The sequence below is a fragment of the Trachemys scripta genome, chromosome 11, assembly GCF_013100865.1.
Source record: "Trachemys scripta elegans isolate TJP31775 chromosome 11, CAS_Tse_1.0, whole genome shotgun sequence".
Classification (NCBI taxonomy): Eukaryota; Metazoa; Chordata; order Testudines; family Emydidae; genus Trachemys; species Trachemys scripta.
The window spans coordinates 49,476,576-49,489,494 of record NC_048308.1 but is presented as its reverse complement, the minus strand read 5'-3'; the positions used below and the strand labels follow the sequence as shown (position 1 = coordinate 49,489,494).

Below are 12,919 nucleotides of genomic sequence, written 5' to 3'. Positions count from 1 at the left end.
GACAACAGTATGTGATTTTATACCCCTTACTTAAAAACAATCCATCACAGCATAAATAAAGAAATACACATTTTACTAATTACTTCCTTCAGAGTCTGGGAAAAGCATTTAGCTGGCAACTTGATACATGCTGCATTTGCAGCAGAATTTCCAATCAATCTTAATGGGAGCAGCCTACCTGCTACAGTCTGAACTAAGAATTACTGGTTTATGGTTCTGCAGTATCTAGGCATCATGAATGAATTAAAGATAGGAAGTGAAATCCTGGCCCCATTGAAATCAATAGGGGTTTTGCCATTGACTTCAGTGCAGTCAGGAATTCACACAGAATGAAAATCTCAATTATAAACTTACTTCCCAGTCCTGCAAACATTTATGCATGTGCTTAACTTTATTACCATGAATAATCTCAGTAAAAGTTAAGCACATATAGAAGTGTTTGCAGGCCTGGATTCTTAGAGCCTCATCCAAAGCTTATTGAAGTCTGACTCCAATCATTGACATCAATAGGCTTTGGATCTGGCCCTTAGGAATTTAAGTCAGATCTTTTTGCCTATTTTAAGTTGCTATGACTGGATAAGCAGGCCAGGTGCACCTGTCACAGTACAGGAAATTAAATATTAAAGAAGACAGAGTACTGTTAAGGAGTGGTTACCTTGCACGGAAGCAGTGATGTTACTTCACTAGAAAGTTTTCCAAATTTTAATTTAAAAACAATTTAAATTAAATTACAATCAATTATTTTACTTACATGCAAATAGTTTTTAGATAAATAGTACTTTGAACTGAAAATTAAGAAAATCTATTTAGTAATTTATAGCTACTATATATTTTCTCAAGTCTGTCTGGATTAATTTGTAATTGAAGTTTCCACTTTTGACCTCCAGTCTTGAGGCAGTGAATGTGTAATTCACATGCCAGTAACTTGTAAGACCTGATAGCCTTATTGTACAAGCATTTCACAAGATGAGTTCCATAAACTTCAAGTGGAAACTGTATGCAGAACACTTGCAGGGTCAGACTTGGGTTTCCCTATCCATAATTAATCTAAAAAAATCTAACCTATTTTAAAATCATTTCTGCATCACCTGCTTATCTCATGTCACAAGCCTATAATGAACTGTATTGTTCAAACAACCACAGCATCAGAGAGTGAAATGGAGGAGTGCAGATGGACTTAAGGCATGGGAACTACCTATCTATCAAGCCATTATTTTTTCACAGATACCAGAACATTTTAAATATTTAATTAATAGCAGAACATGGGAAATAGCTTACTGTGTCTTCCAAAGCATCCAATTGTTTGTGCATTGATTTGAATCAAACATTTACTCTATCACATTTATTTTTATTTTAAACTGAGGGGCACTGTATTCAAAATGAATATCATTAGACACAGTTAACTATGCTATGAAATGTTTAACTCATTAACTGTGGAAATATTAGGGCCCAGTCTTCAAGAGGACCTCAAAGCAGCCTCTAGGTTTGCACATGCAAATATCTATGTGCATAAATAAGTGAATGGTAGTTTCTGAAAATCTCCTCTTATACTATCAAGGGATGCCATGAAGTTCTCCTTAACTTGGCATGGGAAATCATTTGTAAATAAATGTAGCACCTGTAATCTGCCATACTGTTAGTTTAAGACCCTGTCCACATTACCATTTTTATCTAGGTCCCCAATCCTGCAAATATATGGGTTAAGTTACATATATGCTTAAGTGTTTCAAAGATCAGGGCCCAAGTTTGTGGCAAGCTGCTGACACAGTTTGCGCTAAGCATGTTTTGTGTCCATGCACCACACAGTTAAAGCTAAATTACCATCACAACTAAGTGTTTCTCCCTGCCAGAGTTGGACATTGGTTATGTTCATGTAGTCAGTATAACATGACATTGTTTTTCACAGTGTGAATAGGACTACTTATTCATACTTTTGAAATTAATTAATTTAACTGGTTTTTCTAAGCTCTCTACGCTGCAAGACATCCCAGAGTTCCACATGCTACTGCTCTGTGTGAATGTTTTTGCAGCACTCTAACCCCTGCTGAAGTAGTAGAGGATACCCGTCCAGATTTCCCCCAGAACGTACTGATACAAACACTTTTAGACAGTAGGGTAGTTATATGTACAAACACACTTTTGATGGCAGAAAAAAATGCTGTATGGGCATAAATTGATCCAAGAAGGTTACCATGCTTCTTCTAGTTTACAAAATCATGCTTGTTATTGTTGTGTGGATAGGCCATAATTGTATACTATTCTTTGTGATGAACATTGCTAGGGAAAATAAAGATGGGATACCCTAAAGCCCCCACTTAATTTCCCAGGACATCCTTTTTACAGAGGCACTATATTTCTGTTCATTCTGTCTAAGTAAGCATAAAGGTTCAAAAGAGAAAAAACTGAAAAGTCATCTCTACTCAAACAAACAAAAATTACAATTGCCAGGCACAGACACATACTAAAATCTATCTGCATGTGCAGTAATATATCTATTATATAGGCTGAAATAGATAAGGCAGTCTGAAGAGAATCAATACAGACGCTAAAATGTTAAAAGAATAATAAGTTGAATCCCCCTAGTAATTGTAGGACCTGAAAGATCTTTGATTTAACATGAACTGGTTGATTTGCAAAAATATATGTTTGAATGGGCTTCAAAGTGAAAGCCATGGTTGACTGCAAAGTAGACATACTTTAAAGTAAAAAGGAACTTTCAGTTCTTCATAAACTTGCCAGTTTGAAAAGCTGTCTTTAAATATATATATTATTTAAATAATCTCTCCTACCAGGCAGATATTCTAAAGCCAGTTCTCTTTGCTATAGGTAAGAATGTTCTCTATCTCATGAGTGGTTCCCCCCCCCCCCTTTTCTTGCTTTGTATTCCTACTTTTTTTTTATTATTGACCTGTCTGCATGCAACTGACATTTACTGAACACTTTTCTTAAAGTCCATATTTTTTGAAGTATTTTTCATGTTGGTTGTAATTGTGTCGATTAGAAATAAGAATGACTCAGATTGGAATCTGTCAGAGCATAAGGCATAAAAGAAATGCAATGCTGCCCTACTTTTCAAGTGAGTTATGATAGCTAGCTACATTACAACGGCCACTGCACATTAGTTGCAAACCTTAGGGCACAACATTGATCTGTAGACCAGTTATTTTTGGAACTTCCCTCCCTCCTGCCACTAACAACTGGTTTAACAATTTTTACCTTTAAAATTTTAGATAGATATAAAACAGATTTATTCATTCTAATAAAATATGAACCACTCTGATAAAACATACGTCCCAAAAGCCATAGCCAGGAGAGGAACCACAGGGCACAATGTTTAAATGAATTTCCTGGCTTCCTCAAATCCTGTGTAGTTCTCTCTTTGCAAATCTTCTATGCACTGAACTGCAGAAATGCATTTCAGGAGATTATCTAGGGTCAGAGAGCATGGCACTATATAAAAATCTAATCTAGATAGCACACCATCTGATCCACTCATGTCTCCTTCTCACCCACTTCTGCTTGGATTACTCATACTCCTGATAAAAGTAATTTATTTGTGGTGGTATGGGTCTATGTGGGCAGTATGAGGTCTGCCAGAATATGGGTGCAAATTAACTCTGCCTTAGCTGCCAACCAGAAGGAAGGTAGTAGAAAGGCAGAGGGCTCAGTAGAGCACAGAACAGAGTTGCCAATCAGAGGGACAGCAGATGGACCTACTGGATGTTAGCCACACAAATGAGGGGAAGGGAGCTGAATCAGAAGAAGTACATCACTGAGCACAGTTAAGGCTGAGGGTGAATCTCAGTTTGTTTATGCTCTAATCAGAGATCTATGAGGCTCTCTGGGGAGATCAGTGTCAATGGCTTGATATCAGACCTATCCGCTTAGTTTGGGTGTTCAGATGTCTATGAGTAGGATGATCATATTTCCTTTGCTGAATATGGGACACCTGGTAAAATTATTCGTATTCAAGCGAGTTCAATGGCAATCAATCAGAGCTATGCAGTACAAACATTCAAATTAACATCAAGTTGACTGAGTCCCAGTTAAAAAGAAATACTGCGTAGTTGGATTCTTTTTATTTACCTTCTTATTTTTAAGGCTTTAGGGTTCACACGGGGAGGGGTGACACAGACATACACTCCTGTACACCTCTCCCACATCAGGGGGGGAGGGACGGGGTGACCAACCAACCCGATTCTCCCTGCCTGGCGTTCCCCACCCTCCATGCCTGGCTGGGCCCCTGAGATGGACCTGCCTTTCCTGGTACCTCACGCTGCATCTTCCTGAGCCATCATGTGGGGGAACGGGATGCAGGGTCACATGTCCCCCTTCCCTGATTTCTGCCAGGGTTCACACCAGAATGTGGCCAGCAGCAGCGTTTTGGTGCTGTGCAGGAGGGAAGTGATGTGTGCTGCTTCCAGATGCAGGGGAGGAGGAGGGAGAGAAGGGATGAGGCGGCCTGTGTCTTTGCAGAGCTCACCTCTTCTTCTCCTCCCCCTACACTCTCAGTGTCTGGAAGCAGCTTGTCCCTTCCTGCCTGCACAGTGTTGAAAGGCAGTTAACACCTCCAGACTGCTAAGGGTTTTAAGCATAACCCAGTTACCTCCTGCCCCCCCCCCTACAGTGTGGGCAGGAAGGGGTTAAGCCCTAAGGATGCATTTAACTGGACTACAGGGGCTTCAGCGAACCAGGCCATGTGGCTCAGCAGGGGAGGATGGAGCAGCCCTGCATTCCCTGGGGGCAGGAGCAAGGGTGTGGGAGGGTAGGGGGTGAAGATGGTGCTAAGCAGCCCAGGGACCTGCTGTGGAGCCTGCACGCTCAGCGCATGAACAGGCTGTAACTTGCTGCCCATTCCTGAGCTTAGCTGAGGGGCGAAGAGGCTTCCCTGTGCCAGTGCTGTGCAGGGCTTTGGCACATGCAGAGCTCGGTTCCTTCTGTCCAGCACCCCAGGCTGGGGAGTCTTGGGCTTTCCCGGGGCACCGGCCCAGCCAGAGGCAGTGGGGGGGGGGGGGGGGGGAAGGAGCCCGCGGGGAAGGCTGTTGGGGAGCTGAGTGCTCCACAGCGCTGGGAGCAGGATGTGCCCTGCCAGTAGCGATATGGAGGAACAGCAGGGGGGGAGGGGCAAAGGGGAAAAGCAGGGAGAGGACAGCGAGAGGGGGAGCATGTAAAGGGCTGATGGGTGGGCAGCAGAGGTGACACATAACTGGCCGCTGCCTGGAGCCTGCCCACACAGCTCGCAGCACACAGTCAGTGTTGGCCAGAAACGGGCCAGGACCCTGCTGGCAGAGAGCTGGCACACAGCAGGGGCTGCACTGATGGACCATGATGGGGAGCGGCTGGACATGCGCGCTGCAGCTTCATCCCACCATCAGCCTTGCACACCCACCTCCATTGTCAGTCATGGGACCTCCTCCACTCACCACTGGTGGGAGGGCGAGCAGGGATCCGGCCAGGAGCAGGACCCGCCAGTATTAGTGGGGGGAGGACAGAAAATACGGGACAATTTGCTCGTTTTTAAGAAAAAGTCAGGACACCTGCAGGAGGGCTTAAACACGGAACTGTCCCTTTAAAAATGGGATGTCTGGTCACCCTATCTACGAGGATAGACAGGATTAGGTTTTTTTAGTTACAATCAGGCTGTTCAAAGGCAGTTCTCTTTGCAGAAAAGCAAGCAACAGTTCAATTTTTCAGCCAAGCCAAAGAGGGTAGTGCAGCAATGTTTGAGCCTTACAATGTTAGCAGCAGTAACAACTATTGCTGCTGGACATGAATTGACATGATTTAAAAGGAAGAGTAAATCTGGCAAGATATGATTGCAGTCATATAGTTTAAAGGCAGTATTTTTCCTAAAAGGTAAGCAATAGTTTAATTGATCAATAAAGCTAGAGAAGGCTTTGTAGTAAAACAAACTATGATTTGATTACTTGCTCCTGCAAAGAAAGAAGATCATTTTTTAAATTTTCTGTTAGGAGGGAGATTGCCTGTAAGATTTTTTACTACGGCTGTTGATTAACTGCAGTTAACTCATGTGATTAACTCAAAAAAATTAATCGCGATTAATCACAGTTTTAATTGCACTGTTAAACAATAGAATACCAATTGAAATGTATTAAATATTTTTGGATGTTTTTCTACACTTTCAAATATATTGATTTCAATTACAACATAGAATACAAAGTGTATACTGTTCACTTTATATTATTATTTTTATTACAAATATTTGCACTGGAAAAATGATAAATGAAAGAAATAGTATTTTTCAATTCACCACAGACAAGTGCAGTAGTGTTATCTCTTCATCATGAAAATGCAACTTATAAATGTAGATTTTTTTTGTTACATAACTGTACTCAAAAACAAAACAATGCAAAACTTAAGAGCCTAGAAGTCTACTCAGTCCTACTTGTTCAGCCAATCGCTAAGACAAACAAGTTTGTTTACATTTACTAGCGATAATGCTGCCCACTTCTTATTTGTAAGGTATATACATGCCAGATATGCTAAACATATCTTCATGCTTTGGCCACCATTCCAGAGGACATGCTTCCATGCTGATGACACTCGTTAAAAAAATAATGCATTAATTACATTTGTGACTGAACTCCTTGGGGGAGAATTGTATATCTCCGGCTCTGTTTTACCTGCATTCTGCCATATATTTCATGCTATAGCAGTCTCAGATGATGACTCAGCACATATTGTTCATTTTAAGAACACTTTTGCTGCAGATCTGACAAAACGCAAAGAAGGTACCAATCTGAGACTTCTAAAGATAGTTACAGCACTTGACCCAAGGTTTAAGAATATGAAGTGCCTTCCAAAATCTGAGAGGGATGAGGTAGGGAGCAGGCTTTCAGAAGTCTTAAAAGAGCAACACTCTGATGTGGAAACTACAGAATCCGAACCACCAAGAAAGAAAATCAACCTTCTGCTGGTGGCATCTGACTCAGATTATGAAAATGAACATGCGTCGGTCCGCACTGCTTTGGATTGTTATCGAGCAGAACCCATCACCAGCATGGACGCATGTCCTCTGGAATGGTGGATGAAGCATGAAAGGACATATGAATCTTTAGTGCATCTGGTATGTAAATATCTTGCGACGCTGGCTGCAACAGTGACATAAAAATGCCTGTTCTCACTTTCAGGTGACATTCTGAACAAGAAGCAGGCAGCGTTATCTCCTGCAAATGTAAACAAACTTGTTTGTCTGAGCGATTGGCTGAACAAGAAATAGGACTGAGTGGACTTATAGGGTCCAAAGTTTTACATTGTTTTATTTTTGAATGCAGTTATTTTTTGTACATAATTCTACATTTGTAAGTTCAACTTTCATGATAAAGAGATTTCACTACAGTACTTGTATGAGGTGAATTGAAAAACACTATTTCTTTTGTTTTTTACAGTGCAAATATTTGTAATAAAAATAAATATAAAGGGAGCACTGTACACTTTGTATTCTGTGTTCTAATTGAAATCAGCATATTTGAAAATGTAGAAAACATCCAAAAATATTTAAATAAATGGTATTCTATTAGTAACAGTGCGATTAATCACAGTTAATTTTTTTAATTGTTTGATAGCCCTAGTAACCAGATTTAATGCCAATATTATGATAGATAATTATATTTTAATTTTTAAAAATAAATGGAATGTTCAGCATTAGATAAGATAGGGATGACAAAATTAGCAGCAAGCCATGCACACGTGGGGGACCCATGACAGCCTCTGGTTTTATGTTGTTATGTAATATGAGCAGTAAGTATGCATGCTAAAATTTTACTATAGAAATAAGGGTTGTGAATTATTGGATTGGGTGGACTAGAAATTTATGAGGTCTGAGGAATATTAGCTTTAATATTAGCTATACAATTTTTCTTGTGTCCACACTCACTCAGCATGTGGGCCTCTTTAATCTTGCACCAAAATCTGAATCATTAGGTAATTCCGGAAAAATATATGATTAGAGGTAACAGAACAAAACTCAGTTCAGATAGTGAGAACTGTTGTTCCTTATTCTGTTAAGGGGTCATAGAGGCAATTTGCAAAGAAAAAAAGGGAAACAAACGAAAACCCCAAACAAAAACTTGGGCTGGGCCATTTCTTTTTCTTTTTTTTTTTTTTGGTTTATTTATGATGTATAAAAATGCCTGAAAAGTGGTGGAGAGTTTTTTGTTTCTGCATTTCAGCTGGAAGTAATATACCTGATCACAGTAACACACACTTTGTGCAGTGGTTTTCCATTTTACTTTGAACATTTTCCTAGCTATTCACATGTCTGTGTTTGCACATTATAATGGTATTTCGTGCTTGTACAATAGATTTATCAGTAAACATTAGTAGACTGAGTGGATAAAAGATTTATGGAAGTAGATTCTGTGTTGCATCTTCTTTATATAATGCAGAATGTAAAGATCAAGAGGGGTGAGGACCAAGGTGGTTTTATGATGGATTCTGAGTTGCTCTGGAGAGCCCACTGGCATCTGAGTTAAGGTCTAGTTAATAGCAGCCTTACCTGTGCTGCCAATGGGTTATTCTGCAGACCAGAATCCCCATATCACTGAATGATACAAGAAAATAACTGCCATACCCCATATTCTGGGGCCTACATTAGGGGTAATGAAGGGCTGTTTACATTAATAAGTCTTATGTTGCACTGGTATCAGATGGGAATTCTTCCCTGGCCCACTGCGGACTGTGCATCCTAGCTCTTGAACTTTTGACCATTGTCATATGTGTCTCAGAGGGTCACTAAATTTGTCCACCCCTGATATAGGGGCTCGAGAAGGGACCATAATCTAGGCAAAGGGAATAATGGGGAAAAAATCTTAATAGGACTGAGGGAAGACAGCAGCCAACCAGCACATTAATTCTAAAAGAGAAATCATGGAATGACCTGACATTTGGATTAGTAGGGTCACACCAAATATGTCTGTACAGTTAACATACTTTGTTATTTGAATAGCCTATTTTATATACAATGTATGTCCTTGGGATGGAGTTTTAATTAAAAAAAGTTAGCTATCAAGATAAAACAAAAAAATGTTTGGCATTTTGAGACTTATTTATGTAACTTAAGGCTGATAATAGGTGGCTTCACCATACTGGATTCTTTTCAAGAACTTTTCAGAGTCAAAGATTTTTTCTCTATAAAAATCTAATCCTGTGACAGATAAAAAATAAAACATTAAAATCACAACTTCTTCAATCACTTTTCTTGAAAAAAAATTCCACAGTGATATACTAGACTGTTATGATTTGTAATCCTAACACAAGAAAGGAAAGCTAACAGAATCAAAAAGCCTTAAGGTCCTTTGTTTTAAAGACATGGCAAAAGATTTAAAATCCAACCACCTCTCATTCATCTCCAGAAATGCCCAGTTTGTAAACCAAACTTACTTTTTTTTTGACATTTTAAAAGCTATTACATACCACCCCTCTGCATGTCAAACTTGGTATAGTCTTAGGGGTCCTTGGCTTTAGAGCCTAATATTGCAAGGTGCTGAGAGTCTCCTGGGAGGTGCTGAGCAGGGGAGGAACCAGTATGGAAGATGGTATGACTGGCAGAAATCAGGGCAGAGAAGTAGGCAGAAGTAGACTTATGCAGAGCCTGGAAGGGAGGATGAGATGCCTAGTGCTTTCAAACACATATATACGACAGACTTTTGTTTAATGACAAGACTGTTGGACAACAAACCTCTTGCTGTTCTTGATGGAGACAAACTCATGACCATATAATGTAAAACAAGTATGGAGGGACTTTAACAATTTATTACAGTGAAGAACGTGGGAGTTTTCTGTATTAACTGGATTACTTTTATCTGTAGGTTTGGTGGTTATTGTGTTGCTGGCTAAATGGTTAAATCAGTCTTAGTTAGCTTTGGTTTGCAGAACTAAACTTAGTGATTGTAGCCAGCCCCAATTTCTGGTACTCGGATGGCCAATGTAGGTGCTAATTGCTTTGATGTTTACCTCTAGTGATATGGAATCAGACTCTGGTTTATCCCAGGAGGCAGAGGGAAAGTCCCAGTCTGTGTCTTAAGAGGGATTAAGATGGGAATTATTAAACAAAGAGCTTGAAAGCAGTTAAAAGCTGAGCCTCTGAAAAGCCAGGAAACACAGAGGGTCTGAAGAGAAGGAAGCTGTTACTTGGTCCCCAAGAGAACAGGGGTGGAGGTGGGTAGCAAGGCTAAACTGGTCCTGCTTAACTGCCTGAGGGAAATGCTAAGCTTAGGTAAAACAATGTGTTAGGATTTTCTTGTTTTAAGGTTTTTCCTCTCTGTTTGTTACATTCCTATGGAAAAATAAGTGGCATTTTGTTTTGAACAAGCTGTTCTCTGTCACTGCCCTTTCAAACTGTTCACAGCTTCCAGAGAGAAGCGTATAGGATGGACCAAAACTCAGCTGGTCCTGCTGAGAACTCATGGTGAACAGGGGTGCTGTGTGACCAGAGACCCTGTCTAAGACTATGTCTACAGTATGGACCTTACAGCAGCACAACTGTACCAGCGCAGCTGAACTGCTGTAAGGTCTCCTGTATAGCCACTCTATGCTGGCAGAAGAGAACCTTCCTGCTGGCATAATTAAACCACCCCCAATGAGCAGGGGTAGCTATGTCAGCAGGAGAGCATCTCCTGTTGACATAGCACTGTCCGTACCGGCACTTTTGTTGGTGAAATTTAGGTCAGTCGGGGTGTGGTTTTTTACACCGCTGACTGACAAAAGTTTTGCTGACAAATGTGCTAGTGTAAACAAAGTCTAAGAGTGAGATGAATGCAGGATTCCACCCTAAGAGAAATATAGGCATGGGCTTAGCAGTTGGAAGGGCTGCCCAAGGAGAGCCTGAGTGATGGGTCAAAGGTACTGCTCATCCTGGAACCTTCTTTGTAGGAGAAGCCAGTATCATTTTTGGTCTTTCACTCTAAGGGATCAGTGTATTTGTGGTTATATGTAAGGAAATACTGATTCGTCAGAACAATACTGCAGCTGGCTATCATATCCCTAGAAGGAAAAACTTAACAATGGCAACAAAGATATACCAGGAGGTTTGAGGAGGAAGGAGGATATGACATATTCTTTTGTCAATATATGGAATTGGACATTGGTTTTGGCAGCAGCCTCACACAGGAAGAAGTGATCCTATAAGGTGGGAAAACATTTTGGCTGGAATTGTGGGCCGTCAGCACCAGGGCCGGCTCCAGGCACCAGCTGAATAAGCTGGTGCTTGGGGCAGCAGATTGAACAAGGTGGCATTCCGCCGAATCCTAGGGCGGCACGGCCGCTTTTTTTTTTGTTGTTGTTCCGCTCCGGCCGCCCTGTAGGGGGCGGCGGCGCGGAGGACGGGAGCGCCCTGCAGCAAGCCCGGCAGGGCAGCCCGCGTCCTTCCCTCCCAGCCAACCAGAGCGGAGCCCTCCCGACAGGCGGCAGGCAGCAGGCGGCACGGCGCGAGGGGCCACGTGGCAGCGCCCCGCTGTAGCCTTGGCCGCCCCCCTTCTCTCTCTCTCCCGCCCGCTCCTTCCCCCTCCCCCGCTAGCTGGTCCCCCTGCACCCGCGCTCCAGCCGCGCCGCAGGTTTTCTTTTTTTTTTTTTTGCTTTGCCGTTCTGGTCACCCCGGTTTTTTTTTGTTTTTGTTTTTTTGCTTGGGGCAGCCAAAAAGCCAGAGCCGGCCCTGGTCAGCACTGTTGTAAGTCAAGCCCTTAGTCTTTCTGTGTCACATTTTACAAACCTGTAAAATGACAATAATGCTCACCATAATTACTTCCCAAGTATGTTGTAATGATTAATTAGTTGTATGCACAGCACTTCAAAAACATAAAGCATTATACACAGTAAATGCTAAATAATATCAATTTTACTAATAAGAAAGCACTCAAATCAGAGAAATGTTTTCTTTAAAAATCACAAGAAATTCCTTCATTCACTTCTGTTTTCTCAAGCCTATACAACAATAAAAAGAAAATCCCATGTAACCCAACAGAAAGCATTCTAAGCAGTGCTAGAGATGCTCATCCTGGATGCACAACACTGGTCTGCAGAGTAACTAAGGGCTTAAGCAAACACAAGGCATTAAAATACTACAAAGAGGATCAGAGAGACTTGTGACTGAAAAATCATGAACCAGAATTATAATCAGTAGAGAAGTCAAACTGACATAGAGCAGGTAAATAATAAATCAGGGGCGAAGGAAAACTGTGGCTATCAAAAACCTAACAACCATATTACAATTAAAAGAGCGATGTTTTTTCTTCAATTCATGCACTTAATTCTCAGGATCAATAATGAGAGTAGCATGTATGAGAAGATGGAGAATACATGTGCAAGAGTATGGCTGTGGTGGAGTGAATAGATCATTCCAGGCAACACTAATAAATAAAATAAATAATAATGTATGTATATGTGTATGTGAATATACATATAATGAATCTAAAGAGAGAGTGACACTGATTGTCATGGTAGCCAGGTTCATAGCTCTCCTTCAACCTTAAAAAGTTTGCTTGTTCTCAGTCTCCTGGAATCACACTGCCTCTAGTAACCTTGGAGAACAAAGGCTGTACTGCAATATTCTACATCAGATTTGGCCACAACACACGGCTGAAACTAGGGCTGTCTCCCTTCCCCACTGAAATGTAAATCTTTGTGGTTCCCAAAAAATTATCTGACAAAAGAAGGAAAGTCACCATCCACATGGCCCATTGACATCCCCAGAACTAAGAGCCTTGTGTACTCTGAGAGCAACAGCCAAAGGACTAAAATATGTCACTTTTCATACCAAGGAAAACAACACATACTTCCAGAGTCTAGTCACACCCTATAGTAAACACCAAGAGCAGTCTCAAGGCCAGCCCATCAGACATCATTGGCTAGCACAGAGCATATAAAACAGACCCAATCCAAACTCTTGTATTCATACTGTAAA

The 12,919-nt window shown here is 41.0% G+C and overlaps 1 long non-coding RNA gene across 1 annotated transcript in view; it reads right to left on the bottom strand.

Annotated features, from left to right (window-relative positions):
- Positions 1 to 12,919, bottom strand: part of LOC117884803 — a 56,127-nt gene that overhangs the window by 30,226 nt on the left and 12,982 nt on the right. The gene's annotated exons all lie outside the window — the stretch shown is intronic.